At 37.5% G+C, this 21,430-nt stretch overlaps 1 pseudogene; it reads left to right on the top strand.

The window, feature by feature from the left end:
* LOC139438620 (lysine-specific demethylase 6A-like) overlaps window positions 1-16,396 on the top strand; it is a 65,808-nt pseudogene extending 49,412 nt beyond the window's left edge.
* The last annotated feature ends 5,034 nt before the right edge of the window (window positions 16,397-21,430 follow it).

The raw sequence follows: 21,430 nt of genomic DNA, 5'->3' as shown, positions 1-21,430 counted from the left end.
TGAAACAAAGATACTCATTAATCTTGTTGCCCAGGTTACTTGAGATATCAAGTCTGGATTCTGCTGGAATGTTATGTTTCCCAGAGAGATTAGCCACCTGCAGGTATATCTCTAGGGACAGCATGACCCAGTAGTCAGAAAGTAACTTGCTTCCATGGAAACAACATTCCTTTGTTTCCCACAAATGAGGCTCTCAGGAGGTATCTCTTAGGTAAAATACAATACTTGGCTAAGATTAAATTTCAAAGGAAAGACTCAAAATCACCCACTGGGGTCATAACTTCTGTCACTTTTATTGAACCTGTCATTGGTGGTAGGGTTGGTGAATACTCAGGAGACTTGACTCTCTGGACTGGCATGTGCTGTCTAGGACCTGAGACTAAGCAGTGTTGCAACACCTATGCTCTGGCTCATTGGGTTTACCCAGTCAGCTAACAGGGAAGTGAAGATGGGTAACCACCACACCAGAGAACCGAGGGTGCCTACCATGGCAAGCAGGAAAATCCCATCCATCAGGCAGGTGGAATCTAAGCCCCCTCTAGATTTAGAGGTAGAATGGACATCACAATCCAAGGGATGACAAGATAGAGGAATAAAATATGGATTAGAGTGGGCTTACTGATATCCTACTATAGAACTATTGTGACTCAAACAATGCAAGAAATTTTATCCTTGATGTGGAGACAGTGGCCACAGGAGTTGCTGAGGGCTGAGAAGGGAAAGAAGAGATGTGATGTGGGGGCATTTTCAGGACTTGGAGTTGTCCCGAATGGTATTGCAGAGACAAATGCTGGACATGACATATCCTGCTTTATCCCACTGAATTGCCTGGAGGAGAGTGTGAGCTACAATAAACTATAATCCATGCAATGTAGCAGTGCTCCAAAATATATTCACCAAATGCAATGAATGTGTCACAGTGATAAAAGAGGTTGTTGATGAGGAAGTAGTGGGGGGATGGGTGTAGGGTATACAGGAAACTCATATTTTTTAATGTAACTTTTTTTGTGATCTATGTATCTTTAAAAAAAACTAGGGAAAAAACAACAACGCATTTCTGAAAAAAAAAAAAGGAATGATTCATAGTACAATCATCAACATGGACCCAAGAATGGTCCTTCCTCCTTCACCAGTCCCTGCCACTGTACTGAGCATTCTTGCTCTGCCATTAGAAGTTGTGGCAGAACTCCCCAGGATGGGAATTGGATATTCTTTCAGTTATCCTGTAGATCTCCACCCACCATGACAGTGCCCCATAAACACTTGAACACATTTATATGACTTATAGTTACGCCCCAGGTGAAACTCTTCCCATGCCTCCTCCATCACGTTTTATATAAGGTGTCAGATAGTGCCTCTCTCTCAATCTTTTGAATATGAATATCCAGTTCTACAAGCACCGTTTGTTGAAGAAGCCATTCTCTCCCAGTTGAGTAGGCTTGGTGGCCTTGTCAAATATCAGTTGAATGTATATGTATCTATAGCAGAACTCTCAGATCAGTTCCACTGATCAGTTAGGCTATCCTTGTGCCAATAACATGCAGTTTTGACCACTGTAACTTTGCAGTATTAGGTCGGTGCAAAAGTAATTACTGTTTTCCATTGTTTATGTTTCTTATTTGATATTGGCATATATTCTTAAATAAATGTGGTTATGTTACATACATCATTTTAATGTGCATTTCTCACTTTATTTTTTGCTAAGAACTTATTACTTGCTGTTTATATTTATTTTAAACTGTGGAAATGATGTTAGCAAATTTGATAAATTTTCTTATGTGAGTTCAGAATGGTTTGTAAAGCAGCAGAGACAACATCAACAACACATTTGTCCAGGAACTGCTAGTGAACGTACAGTGCAATGGTGGCTCAAGAAGTTTTGGAGAGGAGACAAGAGCCTTGAAAATGAGGAGCAAGTGGCCAGCCTACATAACTTGACAATGACCAATTCAGAGCAGTCATTGAAGCTGACGCTCTTACAGCTACATAGGAAGTTGCCAAAGACTCAAAATTGCCCATTCTGTGGTCACTGAGCATTTGAAGGAAATTGGAAAGGCAGAAAAGCTCTATAAGTGGGTGCCTCATGAGCTGACCAAAATAAATTTTTAAAAAGTCATTTTGAACTTTCATCTTATTTTATTCTATGGAACAACACTGAAGCATTCCTCAGTCGGATTGCGATGTATGACAAAATGTGATTTTTATACAAAAACCAGTGATAACCAGCTCAGCAGTTGGACCAAGAAGAAGCTCCAAAGCACTTCATAAGTCCAAACTTGCATCAAAAAATGGTCATGGTCATTGTTGGTGATCTACTTCCAGTCTGATGCACTACAGCCTTCTGAATCTCAACTAAACCTTTACGTCTGAGATGTATACTTGGCAGATTGATGAGATGCACAGAAAACTGCAATGCCTATAGCTGGCATTGGTCAACAGAAAGGGTCCAATTCTTCTCCATAACAGTGCCCAACTGCATGTCTCACCACCAGTGCTTCAAAAGTTGAATGAATCAGGCTATGAAGTATTTCCTCATCAACCATAATCACCTGACCTCTCCCCAGCCACTTCTGGAAGCATCTCAACAACTTTTGCAGGGAACACACTTCCACAACCAACAAAGTGCAGAAACTGCTTTCCCAGAGTTTGTTGAATCCAAAGCATGGATTTTTATGCTTATGGAATCAACAAACTGTTTTCTCATTCACAAAAAATGTTTTGATTTTAATGGTTCCTATTTTGATTAATAAAAATTTTATTTTTATTTCTCCCTCTCCCCCCTGTTGTCTGCTCTCTGTGTCCATTTTCTGTGTGTTCTTATGTCTGTGTTTGTATTCTTGTCAGTGGGACCAGGAATCTGTGTCTCTTTCTGTTGTGTCATCTTGAAGCATCAGCTCTCTGTGTGTGCAGTGCCACTCCTGGGCAGGCTATACTTTTTTGCAAGGAGTGGCTCTCCTTGAGGGGTGCACTCCTTGCATGTGGGGCTCACCTATGCAGGAGACACCCCTGTGTGGCATGGCACTCCTTGTGCACATCAGCACTGTGCATAGACCAGCTCACCACATGGGTCAGGAGGCCCTAGGTTTGAACATTTGACCCCTTATATGGTAGGTGGATGCCCTATCAGTTGAGCCAAATCTCCTTCTCTGAGCCTAGTTATAAGAATTTAAAATTCACAGTCTAAAACTGCAATTCCTTTTGCACTTACCTAATATGTTTTTAAATTAGGTAGTGTGAGTCCTCCTATTTTGTTTTTCTTTTTCAGTATGTCTCTGGTACTTGGTGCCACTTGCTCTTCCAAATAAATTCCACAGATAGCTTTTCCAATTCAGTAAAAAATAGTTTGGTAATTTTTATTGTGATTGCATTAAATCTGTAACTCAGTTAGGGTAGGATATACTTTTTAGTGAAGTTTAGTCTTCCTGTGCATGAACAGGCAATATTCTTCCATTTAGGTCTTTTTGATTTCCTTTAACAGGGTTTTATAGTTTTCTGCCTAAGAGCCATTTACATCTTTAGTTAAATTTGTTCTTAGGTATTGGAGACTTTTCATTGCTATTGCAAATGACTTTTTTTCCTTGATTTCTTCATTTTTCTTCTTTCTTAATATAAGTGTTTAGGGTTATTATTTTCCCTCTCAGCCTTTGCTGTAACCCATAAGTTTGTTTTCTATAGTTAATTTTTTTTACTAATTTTTAAAGAAGTTTTGGTCTCATTTTCATTCATCTCAAGATATTTACTAATTTCCCTTACAATTTTTTCTTTCATCCACTATTTAGGAGTGTGTTGTTTAGTCTCCACACATTTTTTAATTTTCTCTTCCCAAATAGTTCTGATTTCCAACTTAATTCCAGCTTCAAGGTGCTTTGAATAATTTCATTCCTTTTATTTCATTGAGACCTCCTTTGTGACCCATTATGTGGTCTATCTCAGAGAAAAAGATCTGTGAACATTGGTTTAATCCACTGATTTGGCATGCAGTGTTCTGTATATGTCTGTTAGGTCCAGCTGGTTTATAATATTGTTCAAATTTTCTCTTTCCTTGTTGATCTTCTGTCTAGTACTTCTATCTAATGATGTGAGTGTTACATGAAATCTCCAACTAATTATTTTAGAGATATCTATTTCTCCCTTCAGTTTTGCCAAGTTTTGCCAGAGTTTACCTCATGTGTTTTGGGACACCTTTGTTAGCAGCATAGCCATTTATGAGTTACTCCTTCCTGGTGGATTGTCCTTTTCTTAGTATATAATGACCTTCTTCTAAGTCATATAACACTTTTGAATTTAGAGTCTTTTTTTGTCTGACACCATTAAAACTGCCCATGCTCTCTTTTGGTTGATGTTTGCATGGAATATCTTTTTCTAACCTTTCTCCTTCAGATGGTCTGTTTCTTTGGGTCTAAGCTAAGTTTCTTATAGACAGCATATGGATGGCTCATGTTTTTTTATCCATTCTGTCAGCCGATTTCTTTTGATTGTGTGTTTAATCCATATATTCAATTATATTATTGATAAAACATTATTTACTTCCACCATTTTATTGTTGGCTTTTATCTTATTTTCTTCTGTCTTTTTAATCTTTTGGTTTTCCATTCTCCATTGAAGTCCTCCCTTCTATACTCTCCTCCAAGCTTCTCTTTCTTTCCTGTTATTAATCTCCCTTTATTGCTTGCTACAAAGCCAGACTCTTTTAGTTTATGTTGGTGCATATTTTAAACTCATTTTTCTATTTGAAGGACAAAATTACTAAATAATGAATTCTTCGTTTGCATTTTTTTTCTTTCAGATTGTACAAATCTTTTTATTTCCTTGGTTAAATTGTTCCTAGATATGTATATGGGGACGGAGGGGAGGAAGGGGAGGGGGGGAGGGGGTACTTGTTAAGTCTTGTTCCCCAGAATTTTGCTGAATTTATTAGCTTTAGTAGGTTTGAAGTTTTCTGTGGTAATTGCATAAATCATCACATTATCTGCTTCTTTACCATTTTGGATATTCTTTATGGCATTTTCTTGCCTTGAAATTTTTTCTAGTACTTTTGGTATAAAGTTTATTAACAGTGATGGAAGCAGACATTCTGTCTTTTCACCCTCAAGTGTTATAGTAATACTTTAAATACTCTCTTAAAGTGGTGAGTTATTTTCCTGGGCTGCTTTTGGATATTCCTCTGTCAGCTTTTAGCAGTTTGAATTTGATGTATTAAATGGTAGTCTTTTTTTTGCTTATTGTATGTAATATTGTATTGTAATCCTGGGTCTTTAAAATTGTTTTTTCAATTTGTGTGTTTTTCTTTGTGTGTGTTTTTGGTTTTATTTTTCTGAAATTTATTCCTTCCATTCCTTTTTTTTTAGTAACTTGTATAACTTGCAAAAATGTGTTTGTGAAATCTCCCTTACACAATGCACCAATTTTTATCTCTATTCTTTGGTTTTAGCCTTTTATTTTATTTTTTAGAAATAGGTCCCTGAGTTTCTTACATTTGTGCATAGTTTGTGCATAGGTGGTCAGCTAATTATGAGAGCAAGTGGTTGTGCCATTAGTGTACTGTCATCTGCTTATGGAGCTTTGTATAGATTGGGGAATGTATTTGAAGTTGCAGGCAGTTTTCAAGTCTTCCTTTGCTTTAAATTTTCTTTGGACTCTTTCTACCTTAAAATATTTTTTTGCTAAAGAAATAACAGCAGTGTTACTTTTTCACTTGTCTCCTTACTTGCTAAATGATAACCTCTGAATTGTAATTTTGATGATGTCAGTGTTTGACAATGATGATAAAGAGTGGGTTTTTAATTTTTCTGCCCACGTCCCTTTTTTGTGGTATTTTGAATGTGATTTGAGTACAGCATTTGGTATTTTTATTTTATGGAAACAGTTTATTCAACTGAAGAATTACTGTTAAATTATTTCTGTAATTATTTCTTTACTTTCTTATTCACTAATTAAAAACCAAATTGCATCCTTTTGCGTTCTTACTCATTCTTTTAAAATACCTGATTTTTAAGTAAACAAATTAATCATAAGTAATATTTTTACTTAGAAACATTGTATTCAGAGATGTTTTTTTAAATTATAGAATTGTATTTCACAGGCATCCTGGCTGACTTCAAAAGTTAAAATAGCTTATAAAATAAATTTTTATTATTTTATACTTTGACAAATTTATTTTCATGTGTAAGTAAAATGACTTTATCCTTGCCTTTGAAGCAATCACCAGCTTAAAAAGAACAATTCTAAAATGTCTCTAGGGTTTAAAATTTCTCTTTCATATTCTGAACATAATATTTTAACATTTCCAAGGCAAAGTGTTAATAATGGGGTGTATATGGAAACTTTATGTTATGCATGATTTTTCCATAAACCTACAACTTCTGTAGATATAAAGTACAAAATAACTATATCCCTCAATATTAACTGAATAACTGTTGTTGGAGCAAATTATTCTAGGATACTAACTGAATTGTTTCAAATTTTTAAAAATAGCTGAACTCTAACATCTAAGTTAAATATAGTATGCCAATATTCTAGAAAGCTTAAAAATATATTAATGTTTAAATAATCTTTCAACAGTATTTATTTTTGATATGTTGTTATTAGAATCATGTGGAAACTATTAAATTATTGTTTGCCTATCCCCGTATTTCTTAATTATTATTGCTGAGAAATATGTTTTCTTTTTCAGTAAAATAAAAGTCTTCTCAGAGCAGTTTGTGACTCTAAGGCTATAATCTAAGCAGAATTATTCATCTTATTTCATTGTGTAATTCATCCCATGAAATAACTTTCCTCTAAATTCAGTACTATGGTAACTTCTCCCTCAAAATACTTTTCCAGTATGATCATATTCTCTAATTAGCTGAATTTGGGGAAACTTACCTCTATATCTCTTTATAAATCCTTAGTGGAGAGATGCTATATTTCAAGTGTCTTTAGACATATGAGTGGAATCTGTGGAATCTGTTTCTTGAAATATATTCATAGAGTTAGTAATTTTGCCTTTGATTAAGGATTACTATTGTCTTAACAGTTTTAATGGTGATTTTCCTTTTTAAGTTGGTGCTGGGGATTGAACCCAGAACCTTATTAGAGAAAAGCAGGCATTTCAAACATTGAGCTTCACCTGTTCCCCTTGATGATTTTTAAAGATTAATGAATATATAGTTTACCTTTATTAAATGTATATATCTTGGACCAGTGATTTGGTTCATTTTGATTTGTGTCCTTGGCTTTAAATGATAATGACCATAGGAATGTGTTTCTTCTTTTCATTTTTCAGTTATGATTTTTAATATTCAAATATTTAAATCAAAGTTGAAAATTTAAATTTTAAACCTATTTTTGCTTTCTGTTTCTTTCTAGGAGCTTCAGAGAGATCAGAGTTCACATTTGGCAGACCCTAATGGTGAACAATCTCTGTTTCACTGGACCTCCCCAGAATCTCCAATCAGCTAGCACTAGTATTCAAAATCAGAAGGGACATTCCACCCTGCCTAGTAATTCATTAACAGAGGGATCTGCTCTCAGTCCTTTCACCTCTCACACGGCTACCTCAGGTGTACAACAAGTCATTACTCTTACCAAAGAGAGCAGCAAGCCGTCAAGAAATACATCCTTAGTGCCTGATAAGAGCAGGCACAGTGAAGGGTCATCCGATGGCTGTGCCAGTGTCAAGGAACATCCTAATCATGTTCATCAGCTGATACCAGATGGTTCTTTCAGTCCTAACCATGGAGATTCCATGTCACCAAATTTACTAATTTCAGATGATTCTCGGCTTTCCACCTTGATGATTGGAAAGGCCAGTGACAATGTAGATACCAGACCCTGTGACAAATAACATCTTCCCAGCTATTTGTACAAAAACTGGCGATTCTGTTACCTCTTCACCATCTTCAGCCATTTCCACAGCAACTCCGTCTCCTAAGTCAACTGAGCAGATGACCACACAAAGTGTTCCCAGCCTTAATAGTCCTCACTGTGAGCTACATAGAACCAATGGAGAAGGGGTAGAGGACTCACAGAGCCACAAAGAAACAGATTTCCCTCAAATTAGCTACAAACCTAGTTCTCAGATCATACCATCAGTGTCTGTGTCCATATATTCCAGTTCAGCAGAAGTACTGAAAGCATGCAGGTTAACGTGGGTATGTTCCTCACAAAGTGAAATTGTTGACTAATGGTCCCATTAAAAAATCTCATTTATAATTTGAATCACCTAAGAAATGCAAAGTTCACCAAAGGTTGATATATTTACTTATTTAAAATAACAGCTTAATAAGGTTCTTGGTTATGCTTCAGTCTTCTGGTTATACCTTATCAATGTATGTGATGTGACAAGCATTTGGGTAATCTGAGATATGTCTTTGTGTAATGCCATTTCCCTCTTCTGATTTCTAGGATTATAAGTTTCAGTGTGATTGACTTTATTTTGAAGATTGTCACAAAGCTTAAATCATATTTCATAGATAATTGCAAGGCCTGGAAAACCCTACTACTCATTTTCTTTTCTGGAAGTTGTTGGAGTTTCGAGTAGATATGAATCTCATTGATTATTAATATTCCACTTTGTTTATATTTGAAAAAACATTTTGTCTCATTTGATGAGGTAATAAAATGGGCACAGAGGAGGGGAAAACAGAAAGAAAACATGAGAGGTCTGTTAGTCATTCTGAAGAGAACAGCCATGTTCAGCCATTTCTGTGGCTACATGGATTATTCCAGAAAGTGTATCTCTCGGTTTACTAAAGATACCCACCTCCCACCCCAAAAAGGAAGGGGAAGGAAAGAGGAAAGATTGTAGAAAGGAAGGAACAGTTTATGAAAAATTGGGGTAAAAATTATTTTGAGGCTGAGAAAGAACCAGTAAGAAATGGTATTTGTCATGTCAGGTCCATATTGATTCTTTCAATAATATCTGTACTAAACAGAAGTCTGAAAGTAAAAAGAAGTGATAAAGAAACATAGACTTTATGATTTAATGTCCCTGATTAAGAAACTTCATGAGGAAATATAATTAATTGTACATGAGTTTTATCTGTAAAGTAACTTTTCATTTCTCTACCAAATGATAAACTTGGAATTTTAAAGAAAGCTATATTTAAAAAGCACTTTTTAAAAGAAGTTTTAAAATATTGACTAATTTCTCCAATAACAAATAAACTAATGATTAAGAAGTTTTCAGAATGGGTTAAACTGTTAATCTTTTCCAAACCTGAGTTTTTCTTCACCTTCATTTTTTTCTCACTGAATAATTCTGGTGAGGTTCACTATTTTGTCTCCAACAATTTTAGGCATATACATGTTCAAAAAATAGTCTATTTCTCTTGTCAACAGGGCTGTCCTTTTGAATTAGGGTAATAGTATATTTTAAGGGAGAAAGATTGATATTTCCCATAGATTAGTGGCTTTCACAAAAATTCCTAATTTCTGACTTGGCCATAGGTAGTAAATATTTGACATATTAAAAAACTGCTAGATAAGATATAGCACTATTTATTCTGAGTATTCTGTTCCTATATTCCTAGTTTGTCTTTTTTAAACTAGCTCTCATTTGTTTCATCTTGCTTGTGCAGTCAGTGCTGTAAATTGAAAGTATATGAATTACAGCACCTAAGATTCTCACAATATTCAAGTGATAGAAAACTTGAATTTGGCTCCCTTCTATTTGCTACATCTTTATAATACAGACATTTGCACTTTCCATTGATTTAATTTTCTATGTAACCACTTTTTTCTATCACACAAATGTACAAACTGCAGTGACTATACTGTTTATGCTTTCTAGTCTCATTTCTCATATCATGGATGTTGAATAAGCTTCAATTTTGGTAGCACGTAAGTTAGCATAAACATGTTTTCAAGTACAATTTTAACACTGGATCATTCTCAAAATCACTTCAAATAGTTTTTATGATATATTGCATCTTAACTGCTGACTATAAACAAGCTTCATGTAATCAAACAAATGAACCATATTTTGTTTAAAATATAAAAGTGACACGTGTCATAGGCAGTGAAATCAGTTTCTTTATTGTATAAATTATAATTGGCATTTTAATCCCATTAGTTTAATGAAGTTACTTGAATTATTCCTTTATCAGATACAGTGCAGCATTTTTCTGTTTGTTAAAAACAAAACACCTGTGCAGTTTATAATTTAGGTCCATTATGTATTTAAATTTCAAAATTTAATGTGTATCATACCTAACTCTAAAAATTACATGATCATCATGCATTGTGAAGAGATGTTGAAATTTGGGTAGTGCTATAGCTTATATTCTTAATTGTTAGTTATAACTTATTTAGTTTAATAAGCAATTTCACACTCTTGTATTTATAAAACAAAATTCAATAATTCAAGTGGTTGAATGCCTAACTCCCACATGGGAGGCTCTACGTTGGGTTCCCCTTGCCTTGCCTCCTGAGAAAAACAAAAAACAAGCAAAATAAATCAAACCAACTCAAGGAAGCTGAGTGCTGGCTTTAAAAAGGTAATAACCACCCAGGACAACTCCAAGTCCTGAAAATCCTCCCACATCATATCTCTTCTTTCTCTCCCTATCCTCAGCAGCTACTGTGGCCACTTTCTCCACCTCAATGCGAAAGAAAGAAAGGAAAGAAAGGAAAGAAAGGAAGAAAGAAGGAAGGAAGGAAGGAAGGAAGGAAGGAAGGAAGGAAGGAAGGAAGGAAGGAAGGAAGGAAGGAAGGAAGGAAGGAATTTTTATAGTAATAACCATTTAATAAAATATATATGTAGCAGAGCTATATCTAACTTCATGGGGAAAATTAAATATTTCATTGAGAGTTAATATCTAATGAAATTAATGGAAAAAACAAAAAAGGTAATAACATTCTTGAGTCAAAACTTTCAAGCCTTTGTTTTCATTAGCACAATGAAAAAGGGGTAGCAAAATTGACAAAGAGACAAATTTTACTAATGGTAATATTGATATCTAGACTTTTGGTGCAAGTTATTGTTTAAATATTTATTGGTGAAAACCAAAGGGTAAAAGATATTAAAGGAAAAATTGGGGTCCATATTTGTTCTTTAGGTTAGAGAATAAATTGGAAAATTATGGGTAAAGAGTGTAATTTTGTCATTCATTTATATGAAATGTAGATAATGTATTTTGTTTAATTTTTCTTAAATGATGTAAGAACTCAAATTATTTTAAAAATTATCAAATGTTCTTAATTACGAGTCCAAATATCCTGTAATTACAGTGTATTTGTAAATGCCCTATAATTAAACTGGGATTTAATTTAGGCTTTCTTATTTTTCTCTTAGTTTTCAAAATAAATATACAGCCCTTGTTTCTTCTAATTTTTAAAAAAGGAATCTTGGTAAAAACAGTTTGTCTAACAGCAGCATTTTGTTGGATAAATGTCCACCTCCAAGGTTACAGTCTACACCATACTCATCCTTGCCAAAGGACACATTGAATCTACTCACACCTGGTATTTATGTGAGCCCCAGTTTCTTAGAAATAAATGAAATCAGTGTTGGAATTTAATATCTTTAGAAAATAGAACACACTAATTATATATGTATGTATTTAAATCAGAGAGTATGCATGGACATATCTTGAAAGTTTTGGGGTAAATATGTAGTATTCAAGGGATGAGAATACCTGTCATCAATCCTCAGGCAAAATTCCTAATTGTATTTTTTTTAAAAGATTTATTAGAACACAGGCATGTATTTTATTTTAATTTACATGGAGTGTGTATGGTTGTTTTCATTCAAAATATAATGGAAGTCTACTTAAAGAACTCTCTGAAAATACTTAAAACAGTTAAAAATTTTAAGTATAACTTTGTGAACCATAATATTATAATGAGAGATGGATAATACCATTTAAAAATAAATCAAATTTTAAAATGAATTTATTTACCAGAGACATTTTTAGGCCTATTATATCATAATAATGAAAGTAAGGTCTCTTAAATAGTGTCTCTTAAATCAAGAGATAATGATAAAATATTAAAATTTATACCAATAAAATATCAATTGTTAGCATTCATTGTAGATTTTACAATGCCAGATGGATGAGAAAATGAATATGGAGTTGCTATTAATAATTAAAGAGTCATTTTTCTGAGATCTAACAAAATATTTAATTTTGCAGTTGGAAAATAAATGTGATGCTTTCTTTCCTCCATTACATCAATTTTGTACAAATCCTAACAACCCTGTTACAGTAATCCCTGACCTTGCTGGAGCTCTTAAGTTAGGTAAGCTTTTAAAAGTGATAAAAAGTTTGTATGTTTTCTCTATTATCTTTTTTCTATTAAATATTTTTAAATTTACATATGCCATTCATACATGAACATAATTGTATAGTAAAAATTGTGAACTTACAAGAGAGTCACGCATATCATCATACAGGACTTTTTTTCCCCCAGGATTTTCAGTTTTTATTTTGATGGTGTCTCCCCACACCCCTCTTCCCTTATATATATAACATTTTAAGCATATGATATAAATAGAAAAAGGTGAAATTATTGCTGAAATTTTAGAGGCATTTAAAATGTTTAATTTCATATAAACTATGCAAAGTTAGTGCTTTTTATCAGATAATAGAAGTTTTGAACATAGGAAAAAGATGAAATTAGACCCTACTTATAAATACTATACTTCTTCAGAGTACTGAAGCATTATGGTTAGATCCAGGGTTTCAAGGGATTGTTTTGCAAATTTGAGCATCACATGATTCAGTGAAATCTTTTAGGAAATGTCTGGAGCTCCATGAAGTGTTATTTCTTTTTTATTTTTTTAATACTTTTGAAATACATTTACAAATTTAATTGTAGTTACTAACAACACTTATTTATCTATGAAGATCTTGGACTTCACCAAAACTTTGGTAGGAGCTAACAATGAACATATGGTAGAAGGACACAGTTGCTGCAACCAGTAGATGAAAACTGGGACCCTACTGGAACAAAGAAAATATGGTGTTGTGAAAGTAATAGATCTCATACTACAATTGCTGAATATGTACAGTACCAGGCTGCCTCATTTCAGGAGTCTTTGAGAGTAAGTATTCAATATGGAGATTTTTATTGGAGTTGTAAAAGGGCACATGACCGCTGCAATATATTTGTTTTATGCATATAAATTATACATAAATTTTATAATTTGCAAACTTATTAAACAAGACTTTCACAAACTTTAACTTGATTAAATACACATGATTATATAGAAATAAAAATTAGTCTTAACAAGGCATCTCCCTCATTTGTGTAATATTTCTATTTAGATGGATAACCATTTCTATTTAATATTTGCTGAATAACATTGTAATTATGAAAGGAATTATGTGTGCATCTCACACATACAGGCATGTTTCCATTGTTTTTAATCTGAAAGACACTTCACCAAAAGCATTAGTATCGTAAGATGAATCTCAGTGGGAAAAGTAGAAATTTTACAGAAATGTCTCATAATTTGTGGGGAATAAAAATTATCAAAAAAGCATAACCATAGGATTGTTATTAAAGACTCAATAGACAGTAAATAGGTTTAGAATTACGAACCTTGTGAAATCTTTTGCAAGTAAAGTATCTATTGTGATTTTCCTATTAAATATATTTTAGTTTGTTTTTTCAGATCTCTATTAAACTATGAAACACAACTTCTGAATAGTATCACAGATTTAAAGTTGCAGAAATGTTATTTCTTAAATGCTCATCTTTATTGTTTTAAACTTCATCAAAATTTTATAACTGAAATGATTAAAACCTTTAAATTTTTAATCTGCTACTAGTTTATGTTTAGAAAATGTTTGAAAGTCAACCCTCAGTTCACATTTTTTAATCTGGTTGAAATAATTAAAGCAAATATTGTGTTCTTTTCTGAGTGATACTTAATAAAAGCTGTTAATGTAATTTTTTGTGAGTGGTAGAGTTCCCATTTTTTTAAAAAATGTTAATTGTTCTACTTTTGAGGTGCTTCAACTACAGGATTATGTATTGTCAGAAAAGAATAAGCAGCTAACAGAGATTAAGGTAAATTGTTTTACAATATTTGGAACTGAAAAAAGAGAAAAAATATTTTATTATCTTTTGCAGCAATCAACATTTAATGTGAAAAACTTCACAGATATTAAGGAAGTATACATTTTTTATTTTTTTTAATTTATTTCTTCCACACCCTACCTCCCCATTGTCTGCTCCCCTGTCCATTTGCTGTGTGTTCTTCTGTGTCCTTGTTAGGCCTCAAAGCAAGGCCTTTATGGATAACCAGAGATGGCATGAAGTAAACTTCAACATGAGAGCTAGGCAAACTCACATTTATTACATCCGCAGAGGTAAGGAGCCAAGGCCAGTCCAAAGTGACTCAGACCTGACTCCCCGTGCTGCAGTTTCACCCTTGCTTAAATATCCAAGTTATTACTTAGCATTTGCTTTATTAATTAGTTTTTATACATATGAATGAACACACATAGTTGGTATATAATTGTGTGATTAGTATGCTCAGGAAATCATGCTTGCACATACATTCATGATCAAGAAAGGGGTGGATAACTCCTCCCCTGGGTGGGAATTTTACTATGTTAATTAAGCAAGTTGAAGTGAGGACAGCAAGGGGCTGTTTCTGTGCAGGTCCGGCCAACTGGTTGAAGCTGATTTTCATACTTCAATGCTTCAACAGGATATTCTTGACCACCAAAAGTGGAATTTGGCCCAAAGAGAGGGTTGCATTTCATTACCTTCTGATTTACATACAATTCTTTTCTTTGTATCATAGTAACAGGGAGAGAAACAAGTTACTTTCAGGTATTTGGTCATCCTACATCCATCATCCTCTTGCATTCTCAGCAACACCGTAATCTGTGTCTCTTTTGGTGCGTCATGTTGGTGCATCAGATCTTTGTGTGTGTGGCACCACTTCTGGGTAGGCTGGGCTTTATTTGCATGGGGTGGCTCAATGTGGGGCACCCTCCTTTTGCGTGGGGTCCCCCCTATGTGGGGGACACCCCTGCGTGGCACAGCACTCTTGTGCACATGAGCACGGAACATGGGCCAGCTCCACATGGGTCAAGGAGGCCCAGGGTTTGAACTGCAGACCTCCCATGTGGTAGGTAGATGCCCTATCCATTGGGCCAGGTCCACTCCCCAAGTAATATGCTATTACATATAGCATAATCTTTTTTCCCCTTAATTATTTTTACATTTCTCTTTCTTTTCACATACTGTTTTCATTTTTCATATCTTCTTAAATTTCACTTGCTATCACTGTAAAGAAAATTGATGTCATTTAGAAAACTTTTTCAAAGTAAATTTAGAATAGGCACATACTTCCCTTATAAATTATCCTATTACCTGAGGTTTATATTAACTTTATGACTGATGGGAAAGTTTAAGTAGTATGTTATTGAGCTTTGAGTTTTCTTGAGTTTTTCTTTAATGTGACCATTAAAGATATTTTCATATGAAATCAGCCTATAGAAAATTAGTTTCTGAACAAACACTACTCATGTAGAAATCAGCATTTATTCATGTGAATTAGGAAATGATATAATATTCTAAGCAGGAATATTTTTGCTTGAACTATAGGAAGAAAATGAGAAAAGAACTCATCAAAAAGACTATTTGGATAATGAATCCACATCTTCACATAATTATGTAACTTTTGGGGTCCATCATGATTTCCATTAAAAGGCATGAATTTAATATTTTCTCTCTTTTTTTTAATATCTGGGAAGAGGAATATAGAACCCTTTAAAACCATAAAGTCTGGGACCAACATTGACCTTTCAAATGATAAAAAGTAAGTAATTTCATCAGTAATATTTCCTTGAACTAGAGCAAAGAGAATTAAGGACTGGAAATTGTCTAGTTTCATACTCTTTCATTCCCAGTCATTATTCTTTCACTTTATAAAGCTTTATCTAAAAGTTGTTGTAGTCTTAAATTATTTTAAAACATTCTGCAATTAGGCTTTTTCTTCTTTCTTATGAATATAAAATCCCTCATTATATGTTAAGTATAAAATAAAATATAAACGATTTCATCCATTTACTACATTCCTTTTTAAGTAATTATTTTTACACAGTATTTGTTAGAAATTTTTCTTGGGAATATATTGAATAGTCCAGTACTTTGTGAAACTGCAGTAGTAAAATATTTATAGATTTAATTGCTTTTCTGATTGGAACATGAGATTTATGAGGAAATGGCTACACTGTATCTCACAGATGTTTATGCCATGATTTTACTTTTAATCTACTATTTAATTTCAGCTAGAGAATACAGCTACATGAGTTGACCAAATTTCTTGCTGTTGTTCATGTGGTGCAGCAGGAAATGTTTTAAGCCATGTGGGTCATACCATACTGTGTGTGAATACAGTTCAACTCTTCATGAAGTTCCAGGGAGTCAAACACCAGGTGATTTTTGAGCTAACATATCTTGTACAATTGAAAAATTAGTTTATCAAATGTGAAATATGCAGGGAGAAAACAGATTCTTTCCATTTATAGTGAATGAAGTTCTTGTAATAGCTATATTACTTAACATATGTAAAAATGTTGAGTTAGTTTTGTAATTTAGGTTAGAGTGTGCTTTTATCCTTTTTACATATAATGACCTGAAACAGAAAATTGTAAACTAGAAATGGGTGTGTCATTAGGGTACTGACTGAATGAAGCCACTTATGACTTTATAGAACAAATCTTCTTCCTGTTTATTGCAAGATAATTGTTTTTCCAGAGGTTTTCCATCACATTTGAAATAATTTATTGTGTATAATCACAATGTCATGACCAGCACTTAAAATCTGTGATATACTTATATTTTGTTCTCTATTATGTTTCATTTTTCTAAAAATGTAATTCACAATTCCCTAATGTGTAAGTTAGCAAACTTGTTCCGTAAAATCATATAGTAAATTCCTTAAGGCTTATAAGGCAAGAGGTTAAACTGAGGGCATTATGTAAGTCCTAGCATGTAAAACAAGAGAAAAATCTCATTTCCTGAATTTGTATTGGTGAGTATCAAAATACAATAGTTGCGTGTAGTTTTTCTGGTAAAAGTTCTTGTTTAACTTTAAACAGCATAGGAAGCATACCAGGCAGGTTCATGTTACTTATACTAAAAAATGTCATGTTATGATTTTGTGTTGGGTACTTTTTTAGGTTAGTTCTAACTTGCCTAGTAATTTGTGGTTGAATTGATTAAGAAACATTATGAAGCATGTCACAAAAAAAGGTCAATTAGTGGATAGTGACATGGTGAATTTTTGGTCTTCTTATTCAGAAAAACTAGATTCTCAGTCCACAGCTCAGAAAATTGCAATAAAATGTCACTGTTGCTGTTTTTGATAGGGCAAGTCAGGTTATTAAGCTTCACATTTCTGATAAAAAATCATGGAAGTAATGGCTAAGTCCATAAGAATGACATAAGAATTTTTTGGCTAATGAATAATATGTATAAAAATAGGCTTTATATTTTGTAAAAGTTTTATAAATGCTTCCATTAAGGTTTTTTCACCATCAGTTGTAAAATATCTTTAGACTCTTGCCACTCTATTAGAGAAAGAAGCAAGACAACCCAGAGTGGGCATCCAGAATTCCTTCAGTTATTGAAAGGATCTCATCCACCAAGACAACAACCCATGAGCACCTGAACACATTCATGTTCCATAGGGGCATGCCCCCACCACTGCCCCCAGCAGTGACCCTCCCCTGCCACAGATGCAACCCTTCTGCAATCCAAAACCTCCCCCAAAACAAGGTCGAATAAAGAAATGATATAATTTTTAAATATTAAAAACAAATTTTTGCGTCGTTCCTTTGTAACGTCGTTCCATTGTAAGATCCTCCCTTATGAACCTATTCTCCTGCATATGAATGCAATCTTCCTAAACTTTATAATCCCTGGACCTTTATTTCTTGATTCCGAGTGAGGTAGTCTATGTTGTTATTCTAAGCAATTTCCTCTTTGGGTGGACCTGGGCACTCCCTGTGGTACAGACACAGGCTGCTTTTGCCTTGTATCTAGATGTGAGTTTTAGAGGCTATGCTCTATCGCAGGCTCCTGTATCATGGATGCTCCTAGCATCCTGGCCTGCACACTTATAAAAGGCCAAATCATAGAGGCAAACAAAAGGATACTGACAGCTTATCTGCATGGCTGTTTAGCACAGTGGGCATGCAACTGTGTAGGTACATGCAGAATATTAATGGGTATACCAATAAAATGCATTTGTCTTTCTAGAACACCCATCCCAAAGCATCAGAATTGGAGTACTCCCATCTCCACAGTTCAGATATTACTGAAAAGCTAGAGTAATCTGCAAGAGGCGTCACCCATCAAAAACCTGGCTTGCCTAGGTTTTTGCCAGACTCCACCCTCAGCTCATGGTATTGTGTTCCTCAGGGCACACCCCTGTGTTGTTAGAATTGGCGAGTGTAACCTGGAGGCAGGGACTTCTAGTCCACGGTACACACCCTGATGGAGCTGCTGGTCAGCTATTTGACCGTCAACAAGACTTACTCACCTCTCAGCCTCTCCTCTCTTCTCTGTAACCTGAAGACTGAAACTTATGTCTTCTGCATACCTAGATGTGTCAGCGATGCTCTGAGAGCCCCAGGAAACCACGAGGCCAAGAGGTTCAGCTCCTGCTAGTTTGCACAGAGAACGACACGTTCTATGTAGCTCCTGCCCACACCCCCAGCCCAGCAATCATTCTGGACATCGTATTTAGTGGGTACCCCAGCACTGCTCTGAGCCCCACCTAGTCCTAAGCCTAATGGATATTCAAGCCCATGGAAAAGCAAAGCAGTTTCCATGAAATAGAGACAAAGCCCCAGGGTGCAGCCCCAGAAAGGCGTCCCAAAGCCAGCCACAGTGTTTCAGCAAGAGCTTTTTGTTTTCATTTTTTGCATCCTAAGAGAAAGGCAGTGGGGATCCAGGCAGGTCCCACCCTCTCTCAAGGAAGAGGACGGCAACCGGCAAACAGGATTGGCCAGGCTGCCCACTTGTGAGAACAAGGGGCAAAAGGTCCCCGTCGTGGCAGGGCTGGTAATGGCCACAACATCAGATACTCAGAAAACGTCTGGGGAGGGGAAGGGCAGGCAGCAGGCACGCCCTGTCAACTTCGGGAGGGTACTGGACTAAGTGTGGCTTCCGAGGCTTTGCCTCTGGCCCCGCCCAGGACTTCTCTCTGAAAGCCTGCCGCGTCCTCTCCATGAGGAGGGCGAGGGACGCGGGCGATCACCTGGGGATCCCCCGTGAACTCGGCGGTGGCTGTGAGGACCAGAAGTTGTGGGAACCTGGCCTGCTGGGGTGTGTCTTCCAGCCATGCAGCTGGATTCGCGTGCTTCATCTGTGCGGCGTGATGAGGACCCCAGATGCAGGCCGACCCTGCGGATTAGGTGGGAGGTTAGAGAGGTGCCTTGCCTGGGTGGAGGGTTCCTGGTCTAGCCTGGGGCCTGGGCGGCCCGGGCGCCGCAGGGAGCCCAGAGACCTGGGATTGGACGGCAAGGGAGGTGCAGCGCGTTCACTGCGTCCATGTCGGCTGTCTAGGGGCTCCCTGCCGGCTGCGCCTTCTCGACGGCCCCTCGCCGCGCCGTCCAGGATCCACCTGCCCGCACGCGCGCGGCACGGGAGGTCCACGCCCCAGGCGTCAGCCAGGTGCCCAGCAGCAGCTGAGAGAGATGGCGTGAGCTCGCTGGTCCCAGCGCACGCCGGCTTGCTGCCGGTGCTGCGCGGTCTGCGGGAAGTGGAAGCGGAAGTCAGCACTTCGAATCCTCGTCTGCGGGCCTCAAGGGCGCTGGAGAAGTTGGCCTCCACAACGCCTTCCCACGACGCAGGCGGGCGGCCCCGGGCTAGCGCTCCCGCGGCAGAAAGCCCGCGGACAAGTCTGAGCCAGCGGCTCGGCGGTGTCCACACCAGCAGGCAGGGCGCGGGCAGCACGCGGCTCAGACCACCCAACACCCTCCGCAGGGTCTCCCTGTAGCTCCGCCAGGACCCCCGGCCGTACCTGGACAGGTCCCAGAGGCAGGCGCTCATGACGGCCACGTCGGGGGCGTGCTCGCCCCGTCGCAGGTGGTCCAGGACGCTCTCCGCGCACCGGGCGCACACGCGGTGAGGAAGAAGAAGCGTACCCGGTGGCGGCCAGAGCGGACCTGGCGGACCTCGCGGTAGTGGGTCCCGTGGTGCAAGCGGCCCCGCCTGCAGCCTTCCAGCCGCCTGTCCGGCTCAAAGCTCCGCTCGCCCTTGGCCTCCAGCTGCCTGAGAGAGCAGGCAGTCCTTCTGCAGCAGGAGCACCGTTACCGGGTGCTTGTACACTGACTCTGGACCGAGTCGCCCGTTACACCCCAAACTTGTTATACAGCAGCTGCGGGACGTCGCAGGCTCGTAGGGAGGCCACGGAGGCTGAGGGCGGATGGCCTTGCGCCCAGCCTGCCTCGCAGTAGGAGGTCTGACCGCTGAGGCCAGGAAGTAAGGGCGAGGTTAGACGACGCGGGAAGGGCGAGGCCCACTCCTAGGTCTCAGTGCCTTCCTTGTTGCAGGCTGCTCCTGGAGCGCTTGCCTCCTCTTCTGGGGAGTTGCTCTCTTGTTGCCTGGTTCTCCTGCAGAGCCACGAGTTGCTGTCCTGGAGCTTGAGGGAGGACTGTCTTTGTTAAGGGGAACGCTGACTGGGTTCCCGTCTGCTGCCAGGATTTCCAAGCAGCGATGGGAAGTACACTGCAGCCTCAGCGAACGCCAGCAGTTCAGATGTATTGTTTTCGTTTAATTAACTCTATAGTCACCTCCTTGTGGATTCACGTGCGCCAGTGAGCGAATCCAAAGCCGTTGGACCCGTTACTGTCTCCCACAGGTAATATCTGGTTAAAAGAAAAACTCTAGCACAATACCACAACCACAGGACATTTTCACCACCTCAAGCCCCCCCACCCCCACCCCCGACTTAGACATAAAAGCTGTTTTTAGAAACGTTTTCAGAAAATTTCCACTGGAAATTCCGGGAATTCCTGCCCCATCCTCCTTACACACCCACACACAGATTCGCCTACTATTAGTAGGTTACAGTAGTGCTGTGGTACGTGGCACATACCGCAGCAAAGAGCCGTATCACCTGCTTCCCGTCCTACCCTTAACAGTGGGACATGAAAACATCTAAATTCCATAATTTTGCCCGACACAGGATTTAATAAACATGGAGTCACGCATCATCTGTAACATGGGGCATTTCATCTGGTCCCTTGGCACTGTTCTATGCAGAGTCATCCTCAGCCCCTGGAGACGCAGCACAAATGGCCACTTTAAGCTCTGCTCACCTGCTTAACTGAATTTCCAAAGTGAGGTTGCCGGCTGTGGGACTAAGGGGTCAATATGTTAATCCCTTTCCTTGCTGATTACTCTTCCATGACATTAGGTGCCGTGGCACTTTTAAACAGTCACCATTCAAGAATCTTGGAGTTCTTTC

The sequence above is a fragment of the Dasypus novemcinctus genome (assembly GCF_030445035.2).
Source record: "Dasypus novemcinctus isolate mDasNov1 chromosome Y unlocalized genomic scaffold, mDasNov1.1.hap2 SUPER_Y_unloc_3, whole genome shotgun sequence".
Taxonomy (NCBI): domain Eukaryota; kingdom Metazoa; phylum Chordata; class Mammalia; order Cingulata; family Dasypodidae; genus Dasypus; species Dasypus novemcinctus.
Note: the sequence above shows the minus strand (reverse complement) of the source record. Positions and strands in the feature narration are given on the sequence as shown.